A 22,206-nucleotide genomic window follows, 5' to 3' on the forward strand; every position below is an offset into this window, starting at 1 on the left:
CGGCCCCGTCCGCTGCGGTCGGTCCGCTGGTTGGTCGGGCGCTTGGTCCGGCAGTTGGTCGGTGGGCCAGTGGCTTGTCGCTCGCTTCTGGGCTCTCATGTTTGAAGGTGGGAGGGACACGGGAGCGGCCCGCACACCTGAGCCGCCCGGAGAGGAGCCGCGGTCCCGCACCCAGGTCAGTGGGCTTTCCCTACACCCCGGGCTCGCCGCGCGGTCGGGGTTGGGATCCCCGTCGGGAGCATTGCCTGGGGAGTGGAGCGCCCCCAGAGCTACGAACCACGGGGGCGTGTGGGTCAGTGTCTCCGTGAACCCCGGAGCGTGTCCCAGGCTCCAGGACGGGGAGCCTTCTGCAACTCCACTGGCCAGAAGCCTGGGAGGAGGGCAGAACTCTTGTGGGTTGGCTGCGAATCTCCACCCCACCCTGCCTGGGATCAGCGGACAGTCCGCACTCCTGCAGGTGCCAGCGTGGCCCTGGAGATGCGCAGGGAGGTGGGGTCCCTGAGTTCTGTGCGGCGCGTCTCAGCCCTGCTCAGCCCGGGGAGCAGCTGCATGGACTAGGGAGCCTAAGGAGGTTGCGGAAGCTTTAGGTCTGTCCAGCCCAGGCAATTCTCTGTTGGACACAGCGTGTGTCTAGATGCAGCGTCTCGGCTAAAGCCAGTTCTGTAGTGTAAGTGCAAAAATACAGCACGCTTTTCAAAATCTAAAACCACTGCCTCCCCGTAGATTGCAGGATGGAGACGGTCCTGTTTAAAAGTGGGCTCCTCTTCACCTCATCACATCAGACTTAAGACCCGCAGATTTTCTTCGGATGAAAATAAGATTATATAACTAGAGAACAGAACTTCCAGCATTTGGGTAGGATTAAGACAGGCATTTTTGCCAGTGTTTAATCTTCTTAAAAAACGAATCTAATTATATTTTTACTTTTAGAGCAACCGGATAATTGGTATAGATCCGTCTCCTTTTTCTATATTTTGGTCTACTTCCTGTCTTTCTCTTCATCTCTCTCCTTTCTCAACGCCTTCTTAATTGATTATAATACAAATCTGAAGTTTTTTTCAAATTTTATAGTGTATTATGTGAAGTTAAATGGTCAACTACAGAAAAGTAGTGGGCTTTAGACATAATTCATCTTCAGCATATTCAGTCTTTCATTATTATAGGTGTATGGAAAACTCTAAGTGTTATCTAATTTAGAAATTATTTCTCTCTTTGGCTTAAAAGAGGCAACCCATTTGCACTTTGCTTAAATTAATATCTAAATAACATTGAAGTGGGAGATGGGGATGATTGATGAGGTTTTCACTGATTGCATATATCCGTGTTTTATTTAACGTATTTCAATTATTAGTAATACTATTTTAAGATTTGGTGATGTGACAGTTGTTAGCTTATTGCTACTGGAGAGACAAGCTGCTTACCATCATGATGCCTTCTTTACTGGGTAGCTAAAGGAGATGCGCTTTGTCTTTAAGATTAAGTGGAATGAGATCAATGACATGAAGACGGTAGGAACAAAGTTATGGGAATTCCTGTCTTTCATCTGAGTGGGAAATCTGGGATAATTTTAAGAAAGGGTGATGTGATGGACCTCAAAGGATCCCTCCTGGGTTTTTCAAGGCAGAAAAGGGTAGAGTGTGGCCTGGGCTGTGACAACTGTGTGGGCAGGCAGGCATGGACTCACCATGAGAAATGGTCAGTGGTCCAGCTTGGCTCTTATGTTGAGTGCTAGACAGTAAGACTGGTGATAAGGCTGGAAAATGGTGCCAGCTGTCCAGTGCAGAAGTCTGGACTTGGTCTGAAGGCACAGCAGGGGACTGACTGATGGTTCTGTGAACTTCTCAAAGTCAAAGACCTTGGTCCTTAACCCTTCCAATTCCTAGCCTGATACAGAGAAAATCCAGTAAATATTTGTGGAGTGCATGATGTGACAACACTGTAGAGCAGAGCTTCTCAAACTTTAACAAGTTTGAGAATCATGCAGGCATCTTGTTCAAATGCAAATTACAATTCCATAGGTCATGGGTGGGACCCGACATTCTGCGTTTCTAACAGATTCCCAGGAGCTTGCTGATCATTTCCCTATGTATAGCAAGAATTTAGAGTAGCAGTTTGCAAACTGCCTCATAATCTGGGGAGTTTTGTAAAATGTCCAGATTAAGTACTCTGGGATGTTTTTACCAAGTTCCCCCAGGTGATTCTGTTGACAAATCCGAAGGCCACTGCTGCAACGGCAAAGTTCTGGCAGTGTGGTGGGAAGCAAAGTCCAAGGGAAAAGACAGTGGGGGCGGTGAGGTTGGATAGGAAACTGGGAGGCTGATTCAGGGTGGAAGGGATGAGGCCTTATTTTGGGCCTGAGAGAGTGGTGAGGAGGGGACAGGTAGGGAGACTTTGGAGAGAGAGAATCTGTAGGACGGAGGACTAGGGAATGGAACAGTCTCTAGACTGATTAGATGGAATGACAAGTGAGGAGGGAGAAACAATGCTGGGAAGATTTGGGCCTGAGGAATGGTATGGCTTTTAGACTGTAATACTTAAGGTAAAGTTTATGAAAGGTTCTTGTATCAGTTCAAACCCAGAGAGCACGCCAACAGACAACACGAGGCGGTATGGAGCAACATGCTGTTTTAATGAGCGCCTGGGTGCAGGTGAGCTGAGGCCTAAAATGGCATCAGCACCAAATGAGGACGGAGCAGGGGTTTTATAGTCTCCTGTAAACAAGAAGTGTCTCAGTCTGATGTAACTGCTACGTGGTACCCAGACGGCCTCCCTCTCAATCTTCATGGGGTACATGTCTTCTGGCCAGGGTAGGTGTCTTCTGGCTGGCTCTCTTCCTACTTCTGCCATGTTGCTGACGCACGCTGCTGGCGCAAGTGGCCTTGCACCTTGGGACTGGGCCTGAGAAGGAAGGAGTTACTCATCTCTTCAAGCTTTCAAACCCTGGGGAGAATCTTTCATTCCTGTCTATCTGGTTATAGTAAAAAGGGATAAGGAGTGACCTTCTCAATAACTACTTCAGGTGTGACATAGGGGTGGCATGGGCTCCTTGGAAAAAGAAAAACTTAATTTTTAGGGTATTCTTGAGAGACGGGTTGGTATCCATCGTGTCACTGTAGCAGGAGCATAATCTGAATTGTCCGGTGGCTAACTGTAGTTTCAACAAGAGTTTTAGTGGCTTTTATTATTAGTGAGATAACACAGGGGAGGAAAAGGAGGAACCCAGTGATGAAGATTACTGTCCCTACCAGGGTTTTAAATCCTCCAAAATTAGAGAACTGTTGTCCGACTGCTAGAGTGAGAGCTCGAGTGAGGGTGATGAGTTCAGCTTTTTGGGAGGTGGTGCCTAGGAGGCGCGGATTGACTTCAATAGTGTGGGGTGTGGTGTTTTGCGACTGAGGGTGTGGAAGTATCCCTAACAGTGGGGTTAACTACAGATGGGGGATAAGGAAAGGTTGCAGGTTTTAGAGTGGGAAGTTGCAGGAGTAGAAGAAAATTAGAAGCCTCAGATGGGTCTGGGTTGATGTGTTGGGTACTATGGGGAACGTGGAAGTGGAGAGTAGTGTGGAGTTTTGAAAGGATGTTTCTGCCTATGAGCAGAGTTGGGCATGAGGGCAGGACTAAGAAAGAGTGAGTGAAGGAAAAGGTGTGCAGGGAGCAGAAAAGTGGAGGGGTGGCTCGGGGTTTGGAGACTTGTCCATCAATTCCCACAAGAGACGTGAGAGGACTGGGTGGGTCCTGAAAAATTAGGTAAAGCAGAGTAGGTCGCCCAGGTATCAATTTAAAAACATACTGGCCTACCTGCCACCGTCAGGGTTACCCTTGGCTCAGATGAAGCAATGGTAGTTGCCGGGGCGTCCGTTCCAGGGCACCGTCAGTCTTCACTGGCAAGGCGGACGAGATCCGAGTAGGCGGTTTTGGCCTGCTCGGGAAGGGATGGGGGTGGTCCTTGCAGGGGCTGCTCATGGTCCGACTTCCAGTGGGGTCCTCTGCAGAGGGGACACAGCCTAGTGGGCTTACCTGGGTTTGGGCATTGTCTGGACCAGTGGCCTTCATTGCCGCACTTGAAACAGGCGCCAGGTGGAGGTGGATTGCTAGGAGGCTTCTGTGTGGAGCTGTGGCCCCGTGGGCCTGCAGGGCCCCTGATGGTGGAGGCAGGCATTTGAAACTCTGCCTGTTTTTGCCTTTTACTTTCCTCATCATGATTGTTAAAGACTTTGAAGGCTAAATTAAGAAGGTCTCGTTGTGGGGGTTTGAGGGCTTGTCGTCTCATTGTCGTCAAGCTTCTGAAGCTTGAGCCATATCGGGAATGGATTGGGAGATGAACCGAAGGTTTAAGATAGTGGTTCCTTCTGGGCTGGCTGGGTCTAGGCTGGTATATTTTCTCATGGCTTCAGTTACATGAGAGAGAAAAAGGGCTAGGTTTTTGTCAGGACCTTGGGTAATTTCTGGAAGTTTTTCATAGTTTACCACTTTATGGGTACCCTTTTTGAGTTCTGCAAGGAGACACACAATCATGTGGTCTCGATGGCAGCATCTAGAGGCCCTGTCTTGATAATCCCAGTGGGAGGCCTGGTTGGGGACTGCCTCTGCACCAGTAGGCTCGGCAGGAGCTTGGTGATGAACTGTATCAGCATACACCTAAGCTGGGGTCCAGATACGGTCCTGGTCTTCTGAGGTGAGGGTAGAAGAGAAGATAACGTAGAGGTCATGCCAAGTTAGTTCGTAAGACTGGGTAAGATACTGAAACTCCCTAATATAAGAGGTAGGGTCTTCTGGAAATGAACCAAGTCTTTTGTTAATTTGAGAGAGATCAGTGAGGGAAAAGGGAAAATGAACTCTAACAATACCTTCAGCTCCTGCTACTTCCCAAAGGAGGCACTCTAGCACTGGTGCTGAAGTGAGGGTGGGGCATGGGCCAAAGATGGCGCTCAAGCAAGTATGGGCAGGAGACAAGGAAGAAGTCGGAAGTGGTTCCTGCTGAGGGTTTGAAGGGGGAAGGGGATTTGATTTGATAGGCAGTGGAGGATAGATAGGAGCATAAGGTGGCGGGATGGGTTTACAGGCTTCAGGAGAGGGCAATGAGGAAGGAGAATGAGTACAAATAATGCTAGAGTTGTCCTCAGGAGAGGACGGTGTAGGAAAAGAAGTGGGTACTGCTGACTGGGAAGATGGTAGCTGGGAAGATGGCAGCTGAGAAGATGGTGACTGGAAAGATGGCGGCTGAGAAGAGTGCAGCTGAGAAGATAAAGAGGAGGGCTTGCGGGGTTAAAGAAGATGGTTGAGAGGAGAGGTAGAGTCTGGGAGGGATGGATAGCAGTCTGCTGGATCTAATGGGGAAAAAGAGGTAGGGTTGGGAGGAGAAAGGCGATTAGGGTGGCGAGAATAGAGGAGAAGGATTTGAACAGGTGAGCAAGAATTGCAGAGGTCAGGTCGTGATCTGAGTGCAAAAAGGTCTGGACATAAGGAATTTCTCCCTATTTCTCTGGTCGTTGGCAATAATTGCTTAAATCAGTTAAAACTGTAAAGTCGAATGTTTCATTTGCCTGCCATTTGGACCGTTATCTAATTTGTACTGTGGCCAGACTGAATTGCAACAAAAGACAAGGCACTTAGGGCGGATATCTTGCCTGAGGCCTAAGGTTTGCAGGTTTTTTATGAGGCAACCTAGAGGGCTGTTTTTTGGAATGGAGAACCAGGAGTTTCCCATAACGGAGGGTAGGCACAGGAGAACAAGGAAAAAGGAGACGGTCCTGGATGGCGGGATGGAGACAATAAAAGGAGCAATCGTCACCACCGTCTTTTTCGTTCCTGAAACGGGGTCAAATGGTTTAGAGGTATCCCCCTAAGACCAGATGATCAGCGAGTGCCTGGCACACTTTGGAGCCTTTTTGGACCAACGTTGAATTTTCGGACTGGAGAAACCAAGAAAGACCGAGCGGATTTTTCCCTGTTAACTGGGTTCCCGGTGAAACTTACCAGTAAGCGAGATCAGTGACCGACGTGCATGCACAGAGGGGCTGGGGAGCTTCCTTTGTCCAGCTGCTGTGGCCTGCTTTCCAGCGTGGAGTGGTAGGTCCACGGGGGACACAGACCCGAGCCCTTCCCGGGTTTCAGCACCAGATGAAAGGTTCTTGTATTGGTTCAAACCCCGAGAGCGCACCAACACATAACACCAGGCGGTTGGAGCAACATGCTGTTTTACTGAGCGCCTGGGTGCAGGCAGGCTGAGGCCTAAAATAGCATCAGCACCAAATGAGGATGGGGTAGGGGTTTTATAGTCTCCTGTAAACAAGAAGTGTCTCAGTCTGCGGTAGCTGCTAGGTGGTACCCAGATGGCCCACCTCTCGATCTTCAGGGGGTACGTGTCTTCCGGGCAGGGTAGATGTCTTCCGGCTGGCTCTCTTCCTGCTTCTGCTGTCTTGCTGACACAGGCTGCTAGCACAAGTAGGCCTTGCGCCTTGGGACTGGGCCTGAGAAGGGAGGAGTTACTTATCTCTTCAAGCTTTCAGATCCCAGGGAGAATCTTTCAGTTTAGAAGTGGTTTTTTACTTGGCCCTAAGATCTTTTTTTTTTTCCCCTGAAATCCAAATCTGTTCATGATGCTGTCCTGTTTGAAATCCTCTGGTGGATATCCTAATGCAAAATATAAGAAGGAAGTACTAATATAAACACAACTGATAAGGTATTTAAACATTTATTCCATTCTACAGCCTGTTCATCCCCATTCAAGATGTGACATTCAGTCCCCATTTGGTGTGGGCACAACTAGGCTGAAGCTTTTGGCAGCTTTGTTTATTCCTGAGTCACTATTTTTCCTGCTTCCTTCTTCTTCAGAGGAGCTCCACTTCTCTTGAACTTTATGTTTCTTAGTATCATTCTTTGGTTCCAATGCTTGATGGCACCTATGTGTCTCTGTCTTCATGGAATCTATGTGTAGTCTGGGGAAGGTGGGCTTTGTCCTTTATATACCCTTAAAGTCAAGTCTTGTTTGACTTTGTGGATCTTCACAAGCTTCATTCTTATCTCTCACTCATCTGGTAAATAATTCTCTAAAAGAGGCTGTCCTAGAACAATCTGTTTAACTTTAGGTCCAGATCTCCTTAGCGCCTCAAGTTCCAGGGGACTGCTGACTCTGAGCTTTGTCTTCAGCAAATATATGATTTCTGTTTGCCTTACGGTCCTTGGCTTGGTTCTCCCTTGTAATTCTTACTTTCATTTCCTCTCTCTGTCCTGTTCATATGTACACATTCATGCACACTGAAAGCTGAGCATTCATTGTGCATGATGCTTTTAATCACCCTATTCTATGTTGCATAGTAATCATGACCCCTAACATACCTGTAGATGGGAGGCCTAGACACAGAAGTGTATAGGACTGTCTCTCTGATAGGATAAAATATGCCATCCTTGTATGGCATTCAAGTCTCTGCAGTGGTGGGCCCTACTTTAGCTCTCCAGCTGCATCTCTACTGTTCCCCAAACTGAGAAGCTGAATAATTTCTATTCGTTTGTGCCTATCTGCCTTTGCATACGCTATTTTTATCTTCCCAGAAAGCCCTTTTGTCTCTGTTCTACAAGATTATTAATCCTTCAGGATATAGATCAAATTCTTGAAACCCCCTTGCCCCTAAGTCGTTTTTACTCTTCTGTTACATACATATCACATCAAATAAAGATCTGCGATGCTGTTTCATCACTTTATGTGTATGTCTCTGTCCATACCCCTCTAAACTCTGAGCTGCTTTAGGGCTCTATCAGCTGTTGTGTGTGACCCCACAGTTAGCAGATGTTCAGGAAGAGTCTGTGGTAGATATGGGCCTTAAGCTGGCTGGCTTTGCAATGTTTACCTCAGTAAAGAGGGAAAGGGGCTGGTTATTTCGTGTGGTAGATGAGAGAAGGAACAGGAGCAGAAACTGAGAGACTGGGAGGAAGGACAGGCCCAATGAAGAGTGAGCCCACATGGCTAGAGTCAGGGGGTTGGGTGGACACTGGAGGAGGTGAGGATAGAATCTCAGGCTGGGAAGAGATCATGGAAGGCCCTGAAAGTTGGAGCTATATAATTTAAATTTTATTTTGATGACATTGAAGGTTCCATACTCAAGTATGGAAAAGACATGGTAAAACTGTTTGTTCAGAATGATTCTGGCTGGGAAGGGCAGGTTGGAGGGACAGGGAGAAACTTCTTATGAGCACAGGCTGTTAGAATAACCCATTGAGGTAGCTCAGGACCTAAATCAAAGCAATGGCAGTAGGAATAGAGAGAAGGGAGCAGAGGCGAGTGAGCATGCCAAGAAATCTGGGAGGATTTGGTGACTGATTGTGTTTGAGGGAGAGAGAAAAGAGTCAAATTGGATACTGACATTGTGTGTTAGTTTGCTGGGAGAAGAATGAGGCAACTGTTAATAGCATGTTAATGAAAGCATGGAGGCACTTCATGGAAGGGGGAAGGGAAATGAAAGTGGTTGATTCTTTTGGAATCAGAAGGGAGTCTTGGGTAGTTTCTTGCTTGCCCTTTATATGTTTACCCATGAAAGAATGGTGAAGCCCAAAGAAACCTACCCAAGATCACTTAGCTGTTGGTGGTAGAACTCAGGCCTCCTGGCGTTATGGCCTAGGCTTCTATTTTCTGTAGCGCATGAGTATAGACAGAGGAGAGCTGCCAGAAGGTCGAGATGGAGATTCCATTAGGCAATGAAAAATGGGAATGAGACCAGGTTTGGGGTGAATTCAGCCTGCAGAACAGCTAAGGCTGGAGTCTTACAGGTCAAGCACCCAGATGGGAAATGTCTGCTGGTTGCCAATGCCATGGGGGCCTGAAGGCTCATGAGGCCTCCTTTTTGCCCTGTGACCTAGCTGTATGTGGGACTGATTGGAGGTAGGAAGTACTTTTAGGGTATCAGTGCTCTTATACTTATTATGCTCAATGTGGGCACATGTGTATTAATTTTCTTCTGGGAATGTAACCACCAGTCAATTTATCAATTCCATGGAAAGTTGTGTTCCAAGGCCCAAACACCTCCTTTACCCAAACTTCAGGGACACATCCAGCTAATTCATGAAAAGTTGCCTCTTATAGTGTTGGAGTGGGGATTGGGTGCAGGGAACAGCTAGCTAGGGAAGGCAGCCAGCCATGAGGACCTCATCCAAGCAGGGGCCAGCGTAGAGTCAGGATCAGGGACTCAGATGGCTGGATGAGGACTACATCTGTCGGATGAGGAGTGAGGATCTTATCTAGAATCTGTACTGCTGTGGGGAGACTCAGTGGCCCTGAGGCTGGAGTTCCTCAATCCTCCTCACCCCTCCCTTCCACACCTCTCTGCCCAGCCAGGCTCCTCAGCCTCCAGCCTCCCAGGATGGAGTCTTGACTTTGCCGTGGATGCTGACACAGTGGTCACTTCTATTTCTTGAGGAAGAGCTGGGTTAATGAATGTGAAACATTTGGATTATTGTCTGAGATGTGTTAGTTGCCAAATAAAAACGTATGCACAAAGAATACTGGGAGCCAATGTTGAAGGAAAACTTGTCAAGCCTCCCCTTCTCTTTTGAGCTTTGTAGTGGGGTCTTGCCAGTTTATACCTCATCTTGTTCTGAAGGTTTTTTGTTTCTGTTTTTCATATTAAGGCCAAAATATGTGCATGAGCCTGCTCACCCATAGTAAAGTGTCAGGGACTCCACAAATTGCACAGATTACAGACTTAGATTTGTACTTCCCATTTCTTAGGAAGTAGGTGGTTGGAGGAACCACTAATGCATCTCCAGGAAGGGATTTGTTAGCCCAAGGGAGGCTATGGGGACTAGATCCTACATTGCCTCTTCCCTGGCCTATGGCCACTGTGGTGTTCCTAGGTGGCTCTGCTTCGGGTATGTCTCTTTCCTCCTGGGAATAGGGAAGGAGATGATCCAGATCTCAGGATTTCTCTGCCTGCTTAGGGATGCCAATGAGGCGTGTTTAGTGGGGATACTCTTGCCCCTGCTCTCCAGGGTAAAGTTACACTTCCACAGTGACTTGTGTGCATGGTTGAAATGCAGCCATCACATGCAACTGGGCCTTTCACTCTGACCTGGAGGGCCACTCCTGTGACTGCACTGGTTATCCCAAGAGGCCTTCTTAGCAAACTTCTCCAAGTTGCTTCTGGTGAAAGGTTCAGAGAACTCTGCCAAAAGGAACTACTTGGTTGACAATTGTGTGTGTGTGTGTGCGTGCACGTGTGTGTGTGTGTGTGTGTGTGTGTGTGAGAGTTGTGTAGGAATCAAGAGGTTTGTTATAGGGACAAGGGGAACAGACAGTGGGTAGAGCCACAGACGCTTAAGCTTAGGAAGACCAAAACTGGGTTACCTCTTTCTTGCTTGCTTAGGCAAGAAAGCCTCTATCTTCAGGGTCAACAGTTTCCTTCTCCCAACACGCAAGTCCATGTTCTCTCCAAATCAAAGACGTTTTTGCATGAATAACTAGTTCAATGTTGGACTGCTTCATGGAGGCAGTGGAGGTGTAGACTGGCCCCACAGAAAGTTTCTTCCACAGGAAAGGATAGAGCAGAACTTGCAACTTTGATGGGTTTGACAAATGGCTTGTTTCCTGAGGTGAGGGTAGTGTTATTCCCATTTTATGGGAAACAGGTGCCAGAGAAGTAAAGACACTTTTGAAGGTTCCAGAGTATTAGATTTAATGTAATTTATTGTCCAAACTGAACACTTTTGAAAGTGAAAGGAGGCACATAAATGCTAAACTGGATGGGGCCTGGGGAAGATCAGGATCAGGCACATTGGGATGTGTGGTTTCAAATTCAGTGTTCAAAACTCTGAATTCTATGAGCAATGGGGGCAGAAAAGGGAAGGGGTGGGGTGAGAGAGTGGATTGGCCTGAGGGGGTGGAAATTGATTTGGGATAGGAATAGCAGATTCTTCTAATTCAACATTTCACCAAGGCAGAGGAATAGTTCTTGACTCTGACATCTGACCTTGACTGGATGTCATGAAAAAGTTTTATTACATAAGCTTTTCCTGTGACCAACCAGCCAAGACATCTGGTTCTTGGATGCATGTGCTCACCTGGTAACAACAATAGCCTTGTGTGTCTGTCTGGGTTTTCACTGTGCCTGCTCACTGGTGCAGCACAATGCCCCTGGCAGGGATTATTGTCCTGCTTCTGGAGATGAGAAAACTGACTCCTCTTGCCTGCCCCGCCCCCTCATTCTATCATGGCAGGCAACAGGTTTTCTCCAGCATGAGGACTTGGCCTCCCTAACTCCTGAGGACCCTGGTAGCTCTAGAGTGGAGGGTTACAGTCCTCCATTAAAATCTCAGCTCTACACAAATTTGCTGTTGCTCCTTTGAGCAAGTCTCCTTACCTCTTTGAGGTTTACATTCCTCATCTGTTTAATGGGAACAATAATAGGCCAATTCATTTGGTGGTTGTGAAAATTAGATGAGATGAAATGTTGACTCCAGTGCTTGGCACATCATAGGTAGTCAGTAAATGCTATTATTCCCTTCTCAGGAAGCCTGAGAGAAATCATTTGTCAAGAGGTATTTCGATCATCCAGAGGACTTATCCTGAAATTTCAGGTGGGAAGTTGCACGCTCTGGGCTTCCAGGCATGACACAGAAAGGGCAGCCATGGTGGTGGTGAGCAGAAAGTCCAGGAGGCAGAAGTATATGATAAGGTAGAAAACAGCCTGGATTCAGGTGCCTGGTCACCCACGTACAGGACAAAAGAAGCAAACAGCGCAGAGCCCAAACCAGCTGGATGAGACGTGGCAGGGTTAAGTGCAAAGTCCTGCCCTTAGGCCCTGAAAATTAATTCTGTGAGTGTCCTATTCATCTATATAGAAAAGCCCAATATGTTGGCTTAGCCTGGCTACATTAATTGAAGTCCTGGGTTTAGACCTTGGTAGAGTATCTTTTCCCTGCATTGGCTGAGACTGGCCACACCTGGAGTGCGCAAAGCTAGTATCCTTGTCTTACAAGCTTTGGAGGGGCCCAAGGACAGTCAGGAAGATATAGCAGAATGACTGCTATTTTCAGGTGGGCAAGAGGGGCAGCGTGTTCTGTGTTGCTCCGAGGGCAGAGACGAAGGCCTATGGTAGTGATGGCAAAGAAAACTAAAGACAGGGCAGATTCTACTTTGACATAATGTAAGAAATTTTAAAGAACTCAAGCTTGTCTCTATGGCCAAACAGCTGTTTTAGAGCAGATATTGGAGTCTACCTGCAAAGGGTATTGTTCAAGCAGTATTGACTAGAGAGGAGTTTATGAAATAACAGGGAGGAGGGTGTACTGAAAGATTATAGCTCTAATTAAAGTGCTGTAAGATTTTGGCAAATGGAAGGCTTTGTAGATCAACCAACTGGGGTGGGATCCTGGGAAGCTGGGAAGAAAAGGTTCTCTGGGGATCCCTGGTCAGTCAAGTAAGTAAAATGCATAGAAGTGCAAGTGAGTGAAGTGGGATCAAGAAATCATAAGGAAACCAGCTTCTTCCCATTGTTAAGTCAAAGAAAGAAGTTGGGACTCTAAGGGAAAAGGAACTTAAATACCAAACTAAGGAGTTGGACTTTACCCTGTCAGCAGTGGGGAATAATTGGTGGCTTCTGAGAGAAATGACTTGCAGCAGATGTAGGCTGAAGTGAGGGTGGGAAGCTGGGGAAAGAGCAGCCTTAAAGCTGTGCAGAAGCTTCTCTATCCCAAGTCACAGGCTGAACATCCCACTTAGTAACAAGGGCTGGGAGAAGGGAAAGGCTCTGAGCAAATGTCTTTGTGGGCTGAAAATGAGACTATGATCCCAAGAAGTGACTGGACTGTGTATATTCTTTGCTGATGCCTACCTTGGCCCAGCCACCTGACTGTGGCCTGAGAGCTGTTGTAGACTCACTTGCCATCCCTTGAAGATTTTGAGAACACACGATCCTGAGACCTGGAGAACCAGGGCATGTGGTGTGAAACAGCTGGGTTCACAGCATCCTAGAGGGCATAGCAGGTATAGAAAGGAGTGATCCAGGAGGACACTGGTCACAAGAATGTCCTCCTGAATCACTCCCTTCTATACCTACCTTACCCTGGGAAATCTGACTGACTGCAGCTCGGGCCATAGAGTGAGCAAGGTTCCATCCCTGGGAGGGGAGGCAAGGAAAGGATGTGGGTACCTCATTCAAGTAGGCTGAGGTTTTGGGTGGGGTGTGGTGTATGGGAGGAGAGAGTTGCTGTGGTTAGGCAACATGGATGCCTGAGCGGCATGTCTTGGTCTGGGTGGCAAGGAGGGAGTCTGGCCAGAATGGTAGGAAGAGTGGCCATGGAACCCCAAGGTCAGAACTGGCCCATTGGATCTGGGGAAACCTACCTTTTAGCAGCAGAGGTAGAGCGTACTTCTCAAGTACTGTGGAATCAGTAGGCTTATGACAGTATTTATTATTTCAGTCTCTAAATAATTTTTGAACTGTCCTCTATGCTGAGAATGGTGATGATGGGACCACAAGATGAACAGACATGTCCCCTGACCTGACTGAATGGAACTTAAGAAATGTACCCCCTTACTCAAACAGATAGCAGTAACTGCTGAGAAGATACAATTAATATTCAGAGAAAGATGTTGGGGGACCTGGCTTGCTGAGGAGGTGGCATTTGAGGTGTGTCCTGAAGGAAAGACAGGGACTGGAGACACGCTTTTCTATGAGGCTGAAGGGAATTGCTGGCAGAGGGAACAGCAGTGCACAAAGGAAGGCATGAGTAACACCAATTAAGGGGCACCTGTGGAAAACAGCTGGAGGCATGATTTGGCTGGAACTGAGGAGTAAATGAGGTTAAATAGGGCATCAGGAATTGGAAATTACCATCTATAAAGTACCCATCATGCATCAGCCATTGAGCACAGAGTCTGTGCTCACTTAAATTTCAAAGCAGCCTTTCAGGGCTTTAACTGAGGAGGAAATGGGCTCCAAGAAGATATCTGATCATCTCAAGGTTCCCTAGCTGGTGAGTGGCCAAAATAAGATTGATGTCCAGGCTGCCTGACCCCTAACTCTGTTCTTTCCACTTAATCTTGCCACTATGTTTAGAGTCCAGATTATCCAGTCTTAAATTTACAGTGAATGCCTATTCTTACCGTACTGAGGCAGGAAGATGGTCAGATGGCACATGGCAAACCACAGTAACCTTTGAGAGGGTACTTGGTGGACATGGCCAGATTGTCACAAAGCATATCTCAGTTCCAATACATATATGTGTATACATACACATGTATATTTAGGAAGTTAATCTCTAACTTCCTAAATGCAGTTTTCACATAATAATAGAAACTGTTACTCCCAGACTGCTACAGGCAATTTCTGAATTGCTGGCTAAATTCCAATATTTTCTCATCCCATCAATAAAGTATATTAGAATGGGGCAAGATAAGCCTGAATCTTCTCCAATTTATACAAAAAGCTTCTATCATTAGTAACAAGTTACCTACAACCAACCTTACCTGTTTAGGATACCAAGGTGTCAGCCCTAAGAGATATTTAGCAAGAGTGGTACTCCAAGTGGGTTGGAAGGGTGGGGTGAGGGTAAGAGTCAGAGAAACATGGGCAGTAACCCAGGTGGGGCTGTAGGGGTTGAGAGGAGGGACTGATACAATTCAGTAAGCATTTGCTGAGAGCCTGCCCATGCAGGGTTGTGGAGTGGGTGCTGGGATACCTGCATGAAAGGACAGCATTGTTTTCACAGATAGCATGTTCAAGCTCTGAGCAGGTGGGTGTTGGTGGGGACTGCCTGCTCAAGTTGGGGTTCATTCTTATGTGTATATCTAGTAGAGTCAGCCAGTCTTTATTGGTGAGCAGATCTGCCCAGGGCCCAATTCTCCATCCAGTTTGACTTTCCTCCTGGAGCTCAGAAATCAGATCTAGCCCTAGTGGCCACACCTTGCTTCTGTCCTCAGGGTGGACCCAGGGTCCTTCAGACTTCCTAATGGGAGGCTTTTCATCAGCCTGGAGAGAAAAGTTGAGACCACCTGGGGGGCAGTAGTAACCACTGAGAAGACAGAGGAAATATTCAGAGGAAGAAGTTGGGGGAGCATCTGGGCTGCAGTGACTCAGGATCTCAAGTTAACAGGAGACTTGATGTGGGAGGAAGCTCTACCTCCTTGTCCTACCACTTAATAAGGAGCACTTTGAGAACCCATTAAAGGCTGTTCCAGGGTCACAAATTTGTTATGATTTATATTTAAAAGAGAATTTTAAATAAGCCAAGTGACAGCTGAATGGGAAATGGAGTTAATGAGACAGATCTTATCAGTTGCATGAAAAATGCATCTCATTACATCACTGTTACACATCGTATATGGAAACCTTCCCTTAGTAACTCCTGGAGTGATTGCCTGTCTGGCTATAGGTGTCCCCCAAGAGTGTGGTGTCCACTGAGAATAACCAGAAGGCCTTTTTCGGATACCAGTACAGCTCAGCCATCTTCTCTCAAGGCCATCTCTAGAGTTACTGTGGACTCTCTGGATGCCAGTGCATGGAGCCAGGGACCTGCTACGCCAAGGCTGAAGGCAGCCAGCCATGAACATGGTCAAGACCTGGCCCTTCCCCTCCCTAACTCCACAGAGCCCAGTTCAGCTTTAGCCTATGTGTTTGAGGCCTCCCAAATCCATTTCCCCAGCGGTGTCTTCTCTGTCAGGTACCTGCCCCTGGGATGGCCCCTGAGCCTCATAACTCGGCCTGTTCACTGTCCCTAAGCAGGTCACCTTGTAACCCTGGTGGAATGGCTGAGGGAGGCACCGAGGGGCCGTAAGAGTGGGCATGTGATCCCTAGGATACCTTCAGCTCTGGAAGGCCGTGTGGCCCTAGCCTTGCTCTGTTTTGTCAGGTACGACTAGAGAGATACAGAAAACCTGGAGCATGTGGGCTGTTTGAGCTGCTGTACCCCAGGGTCTGCCACTTTGGGGGCTACCTGCAAGAGATTTGGCAACTTCTCAAAGGAGCTCAACATCGTGGTGGTTGTTTTTTCCCCTGATCCCAACATTTAGGCCCCGATGAAGGGTCTTGGCTAAAGCCATCTTCTGGAATAGTGCAGTTGGGAACCTGTTCTCTGATGAGGAGAAGCAGATTGTTACATACTTACTGGGCCAGGCACTGAGGTAGGTAGTTTATTCTGTCCTCTTTCTTAACCCTCTGACTAACCCTGTGTGAGGCAGGTATTATATCCATTACACAGTAACTTGAAAGGTTAATGTCCATATTACCTAAGGTAAAAAATGAATCCAGCTCATAAGTAGTGGAGCAAGGATTTAAACCCAAGTCTGTCTGACTTTGCTATGGTCTGAATGTTTATGTCTCCTAAAAATTCATATGTTGAAATTATAATCCCCAAAGTGATGGTTTTAGGAGGTGGGGCCTTGGGAAGTGATTAGGTCATGAGAGTGGAGCCCTCATGCTTGAGATTGGTTCCCTTATAAAGAGGCCCCAGAGAACTAGCTAGTTTCTTCCACCATGTGAGGACATAGCTGGGAGGCACCATCTGTGAACAAGGAAACACTCCTGCTCCAGACACTGACTCTGCTGGTGCCTTGTTCCTGGGCTTCCCAGCCTCCACAGCTATGAGAAATACATTTCCATTGTTTGTGAGCTACCTACCCAATTTATGGTAATTTTGTTAAAGCAGCCTGGACAGACTAAGACAAAGCTTGGACTCTTTCTGCTGCATGCTGCGCCTCTCTTTCTTCAGGGAAAGAAGCCCCTCCTCACTTGGGAAAAAAGGAGCCTCAGAAGGCATGGGGCTGGGGAGCATCCCCCCATATGGGGACCTGGCATCTATACTGTCCCTTCTGTGGCCCTTTTGAGTCACATAGACCTCTGTGCTTTTCACTTCTTCCTTTCATTCTGAGGAACTCTTTTGGTATCTTCTATAGGGGAATAAAGACCCTGCTTTATGGAAAGGAAGAGCTGAGAAAGGTAGGAGAGAGGTCCCAGGAGATTGTTAGACCTTCCCACTCCCCTGGAGTCCAGCTAACAAACTTCCAGGAGCAAGACCAATTGAGCCTGCAGGGAAGGGGCTGCCTAGTGCAATGTCATTCTCCAGCAGGCCAGTCTTTGGCCTGCAGAACACTTGTGCAAGTGGGGGATTCCTGGAGCACTTTTCTTGGGAAAGTCCCTAAACCACTCTCTGGCTTCTGAATTCTTAGGGGAGGGAAGTGATCCAAGTGGCAAATATCTTGTGACTAGCAAGCTGAGGTTAGGGACCAACCCTTCCCCTGCCTCCCCACATGCTGGAGCTTTTGAACTGAGTTGAAGAGAGCTGGGCCTGGGGCTCTTGGTCCTTGAATGGAGCTTGACATCTGGTCAGGCTGCAGGATCTTAGGGTTTCCTCTTTGTGGCATCCTAAAGACTGGTCTCACTAAATGGTCTTGGTCCAGAGGTGTGATTCGACTTAGAGCTGACTTACAAAGAATACAGATAAAGGAATATTGGGAACTGTGCTTACCTGGATGTGGTTTAAGGTCTGAGGATGTGAAGCAAAGTCTCCCCTGGATTAAGAGGGAAGGGGAACACCAGTGGGTCAGGATAGAGGCCGACAGCCTGGGAGAGGAGGCTGCCTTCTTCCCATAACTTTCCCAGCTGCGTGTGCAGGATCAAGTGGGGGTGTGTATCAGTTTGCTTGGGCTGCCATAACAAGGTGCTAGACTGGGGGGCTTACACAACAGAAATTTATTTTCTCACAATTATGGAGGCCAGAAGTCTAAGATCAGGGTGTTGGCAGAATTGGTTTCTTCTGGGGCCTCTCCTTTACTTTTATTTATTTTTAATTAATTAATTAATTAATTTTTTTTTGAGACAGAGTCTCTGTTGTCCATGCTGGAGTGCAGTGGCACGATCTTGGCTCACAGCAACCTCCACCTCCTGGGTGCAAGTGAATCTCCTGCCTCAACCTCCTGAGGAGCTGGGGTTACAGGCGTGTACCACCACGCTCAACTAATTTTTGTGTGTGTGTTTTTAGTAGAGATAGGGTTTCACCATATTGGCGAGGCTGGTCTTGAACTCCTGGCCTCAGGTGATCCACTCACCTCGGCCTCCCAAAGTGCTGGGATTATAGGCGCGAGCCACCATGCCCAGCCTCTCCTTGACTTTTAGATGGCTGTCTTCTCCCTTTGTCTTCACATGGTCTGTTCTCTGTACCCATGTGTCCTAATCTGCTCTGCTTTTAAGTACACCAACTATTGGATTAGGGCCCACCCTAATTATCTCATTGGAATGTAATTACCTCTTTCAAGACCTTATTTCCAAATATAGTCACATTCTCAGGTACCAGGGGTTAGGACTTCAACATAAGAATTTTGAGTGTGTGGGTACAATTCAGCTCATAACAGGGGTTTCCAAAATCTTCACTGAACAAGGCTCAGTGTCATGGTGAAGGATGGAGAGGTACTTATTACTGATCCTGCCAACCTTGGGACCAGGAGAGGATGGTGGACCCAGCTAGCTAATGGAGGAAGCCTGACTGGCCTTGTCCAAAAGCTCAGCTCCAGGTCGAGCTGTTTACTTGTAGTCAGGCTCTCTGGCAGTAGTAGTTTCTGTGCAGTGACTTCATCTGGCTCCCATGTGGCCCTTGAAACTCCAGTGAAGACAGAGCTGCTAATACCCTCCAGTCCAGGCCTTTGGGGGAAGCCTCCTTCTCCTCTGATGGAGGCAGGGACCAGGCTGTTGACGGTGCACACAGGCCTGTCTTTAAAGAAATTCTTTGGTCTTCTACTGGCTTAATTTTTTTTTATTGCAAGAGGAAAAGCATTGCATTGAATCAAAATTAAACCGTTCAACAAATGTTGAAATGAAGGCTCAAATTACAGAATACATTTTGATTAATTCAATTAGTGTTTACCTCCAGCCTGCCAAATTCTGGGGCCTATCCCTCAGCAGGCAGCCAGGGAGGCTCGTAGGAGGGAGTTGGCTATAGGCAAAAGTTATGCATGCTACAGCTAATAGAGAAAACTTACCAATTCATATGTGTTTTTTTTTTTTTTTAATCTTGTTGCTTAGCATTCTAAAATAATGGAATGGGGAGAAATGCCTGGTTTTATCATCTGTTAGGGGAAGTGTCATCCTTTTTTCTCATTGGTTCTTCAGGAATACAATTGCATCCATCAGTGATGTCTCTCGCTCATGCCAAGCCCAAGCGTAAGTTCCCGTTATGGTAGAGACGCTTTCACCTCTGAATATCTGGCTATAAGAGAGAAGGGCCCCAGGTATGGAGAAAGTTCAATGGGAGAGGCTGTCACGGATTGCCCCCAATCCTTATTTCAGAATGCTGGCCAAGGTTACATGCCCAGCCTCCCTTCAACTTTCCACTCAGATACACAAACACTTAACATTTTGTATCAACAAACATTTACTGAAAGTCCTGTGCCAGGTTCTTTGCTGGGCTCTGAGGATAGAAAGGTAAATGGAGCATACTCCTTGCTCCCTAGGAGTTAATCTAGACAGGGAGGCAGATATATTGAGAAATAATACAAATTATTATCATCTTTATAAATAATGGCTTGTTTATAGATAGGCTCGTACCTATCATTTGCTTAACAACCTCTTGCTTGTGCATACTGGATATGACAAGAGCAGAGCTGAGGCATCCAGCGCCTTCAGGGATGACGGGGTAATGGTGTTAGGAAAGGCTTTCTGGCAGTGGTCATTTGGATAAGGCTGTAGCATGGGTGGGATTTGAAAGTAGAGATGGAGAAAAGCACCCACATAGAGGAAGTACAGAAAATGGAGTATTTCTGTATTTGAGGGTAAGAGGTGGTCCAGTGAAGCTGGAACTCAGAGTGGTGAGGAGTGTAGCGGGGAAGGTTAACTGTATTAGAGGACTTTGGCAGAGCTGCAAAATGCAGCTTCTCTCCTGAAAGCACTGGGGAGCTGAGGAATGTTTGGGAGCAGAGGAGCATGTCATGAACACCATGGAACATGTCCTGCCTGCACGGGGAAAGAAAGAAAGATTGCAGGGGAGTTGCCTAGAGGTAGAAAGCCCAGAGGAAGCAGCTTTTGCAATCTGGCTGAGAGATGATGAGGTTCTAAACTGTGGTGAGGTGAGAGGTAAGGAGAGTTTGGTGGAATGTTAGGACCTATTCAGGGAGTTTGAATGGCACAGTAGAAAGAGCACCAAATGAGTCATCAGGAACTTAGGTTCAAATCTCAGTTCTGCTGGAAGGGAAGGTAGAATTCTGTGCCCCCTGCCCTGAAAAGTCCACATCCCCAGGTGGTGGTTTGGTTTCTTGTGTTAACCTGTTACTATAAAAAGAATTCAAATGTACACAGAAATAGAAATAGAAATAGTAAAATGAATGCTCTCACCTATCATTTGCTTAACAACCTCTTGCTTGTATTATTTTTTAGGGGGGCAATTTTTGAGATGAAGCTTTTTGGAAATATTCAATTTGAGGTTGCATTTGAAGCATTTCTCTGAATCTGTTTATGATCCGGTTGAGGCAATGAAATGACTTCATGTCCATTTGTTCCTCCCTAGAGGTAAATTGTGCGTATGCCTGTGTGTTCTTTGCTGTAAGAAGGAAAATGAGGGTAGCTTCCCTTGAAGGATGAGTTCTGGGGCTAAGGAGGCACATTGCCAACAGGGTCCTGTCAGGAGCGTGAGGCTCTCTGTCTGCTGTGGGGCCAGGTGCGGTGTGGACAGGGGAGAGAACGGAGGTAAGGACTACCACAGGTCACACACCCTTATTCATTCTCTGGGAGGGGTTTGTTGCCCAGAGCTTAATTCACACTGACCAACCTGACAAGGCTAGTCCGTAAGCCAGACACCAATTTAATTTACTCTGGCAGGCATTGTGCAGTGGCCACAACACAAATGCCTACTTTCCCAGACCGCCTTCCTGGCATTACCCCACCTGGGAAAGTGAATTACAGCATCATCTGCAGGTTGCTGGGGAGCCATGCTCTCAAATGGAAGGCACCATGTCCATTGTAGGTGTATCACTACAGGCCCCGATGGGACCTCATAGGCTCTTTCTGGCACAGGCCACTTCCTTCACCAAGGTGGCTCTAGGGAGAGGGGAGAATGGGCTGAGCTGCACATGCTCAGTTCCTTCTTTGATTTCTACCATCAGATACTGACCTGTTTCCATGGGGAGGAAATCCTGGAAAAAGAGGGAGTCAGTATCCTCCCATTGGATCTTCCCCGTGACAACATGAAGCAGAAACCAAATGGAGTTGGGAGCCCATGTCTCAGCCAAGATTCATTTGAACAGGCAGGGGTGGGGATGCTGTCACAGAGAAAACTTGCCTGAGCATTGAAAAATTAATTAGTTTTGATGGACAGAGATTGGGGAAGGGGCCTTTAGTTGAGGAAACAGCATGAAAAAGGCACAGTGGCATAAGAACGCTCTCTTGCGACTGGGGTATCAGGAACCCAGGGGCAGGTCAGGCTCAGTGAGGAAGTGCATCAAGTGTGGTTAGGAACATAACCTTGGAGTTGGACTGCCTGAATTCAAATCTTATCTTTACTGCTTCCTGGATGTGTGATTTGGCCAAGTCACTTAACCTCTCCAAGCTTCAGTTTCCTTATCTGTAGAATCTGGATAATAATAGTTATAAATATTGAGATGTGAGATAAATATAAGAACTTAGCTCAGTATAGAAGTGAGTGCTTAATAAATGGTAGCCATTATAATTACCATCATGAGTCCAGGATATTTTGGGGTCAGCTGCAATTTGGATGCCAGCTCATGCATTTGGACTGCTGTGGGAGAGGCCAGGTGTTACTCGGGTGAGAGGAGGTCCTCCAGTGTCCTAGTTCTGAATACCTGAACACAGTCTGGGCAGTAGGAGTAGAAAGGATGAGATGGAGAAGAGCATCCCTGCAGGGGGAGACCACAGAGACCTGGTGGCTCACAGGGGAGGGGAGTAGGGTGGGGAAGCATGACAGGTGAATGCAGGCTGCATAATTCAAGGAGGGACCCGGAGAGCGCTTCTCCCAAATGCCAGAGGAGGAGAGTATCAGCACTGATGAGATGCCAAAGAAGGCACTAGAGCAACGCTGACTGATGGCGAGTCTAAGTGCTTTACTCTGTTAACATTTAACCTTCACAAACACCCCGTCAGGGAGGCAGTTTTATTATTATCCTCATCTTAAAGATGACAAAGCTGAGGCACAGAGGTTAAATGTCTTGCCCTGGGACATATAGTGTCAGAATCAGGGCTGTCACCTAGGCAGTCCAACCCCAGCCTGGGCTTTTAA

General features: G+C 47.2%; 1 protein-coding gene across 2 annotated transcripts in view; it reads left to right on the forward strand.

The window, feature by feature from the left end:
* The window catches only part of PPFIBP2 (PTPRF interacting protein, binding protein 2 (liprin beta 2)), a 146,656-nt gene continuing 124,450 nt past the window's right edge, over positions 1-22,206 (forward strand). For both annotated transcript variants that reach the window (XM_011971666.1, XM_011971667.1), the window contains exon 1: positions 1-175. The gene's annotated coding sequence lies outside the window, so the exon portion shown is untranslated. The remainder of the gene's footprint in view (positions 176-22,206) is intronic.

The sequence above is a fragment of the Mandrillus leucophaeus genome, unplaced genomic scaffold, assembly GCF_000951045.1.
Source record: "Mandrillus leucophaeus isolate KB7577 unplaced genomic scaffold, Mleu.le_1.0 Scaffold1237, whole genome shotgun sequence".
In the NCBI taxonomy this organism is placed as follows: Eukaryota; Metazoa; Chordata; class Mammalia; order Primates; family Cercopithecidae; genus Mandrillus; species Mandrillus leucophaeus.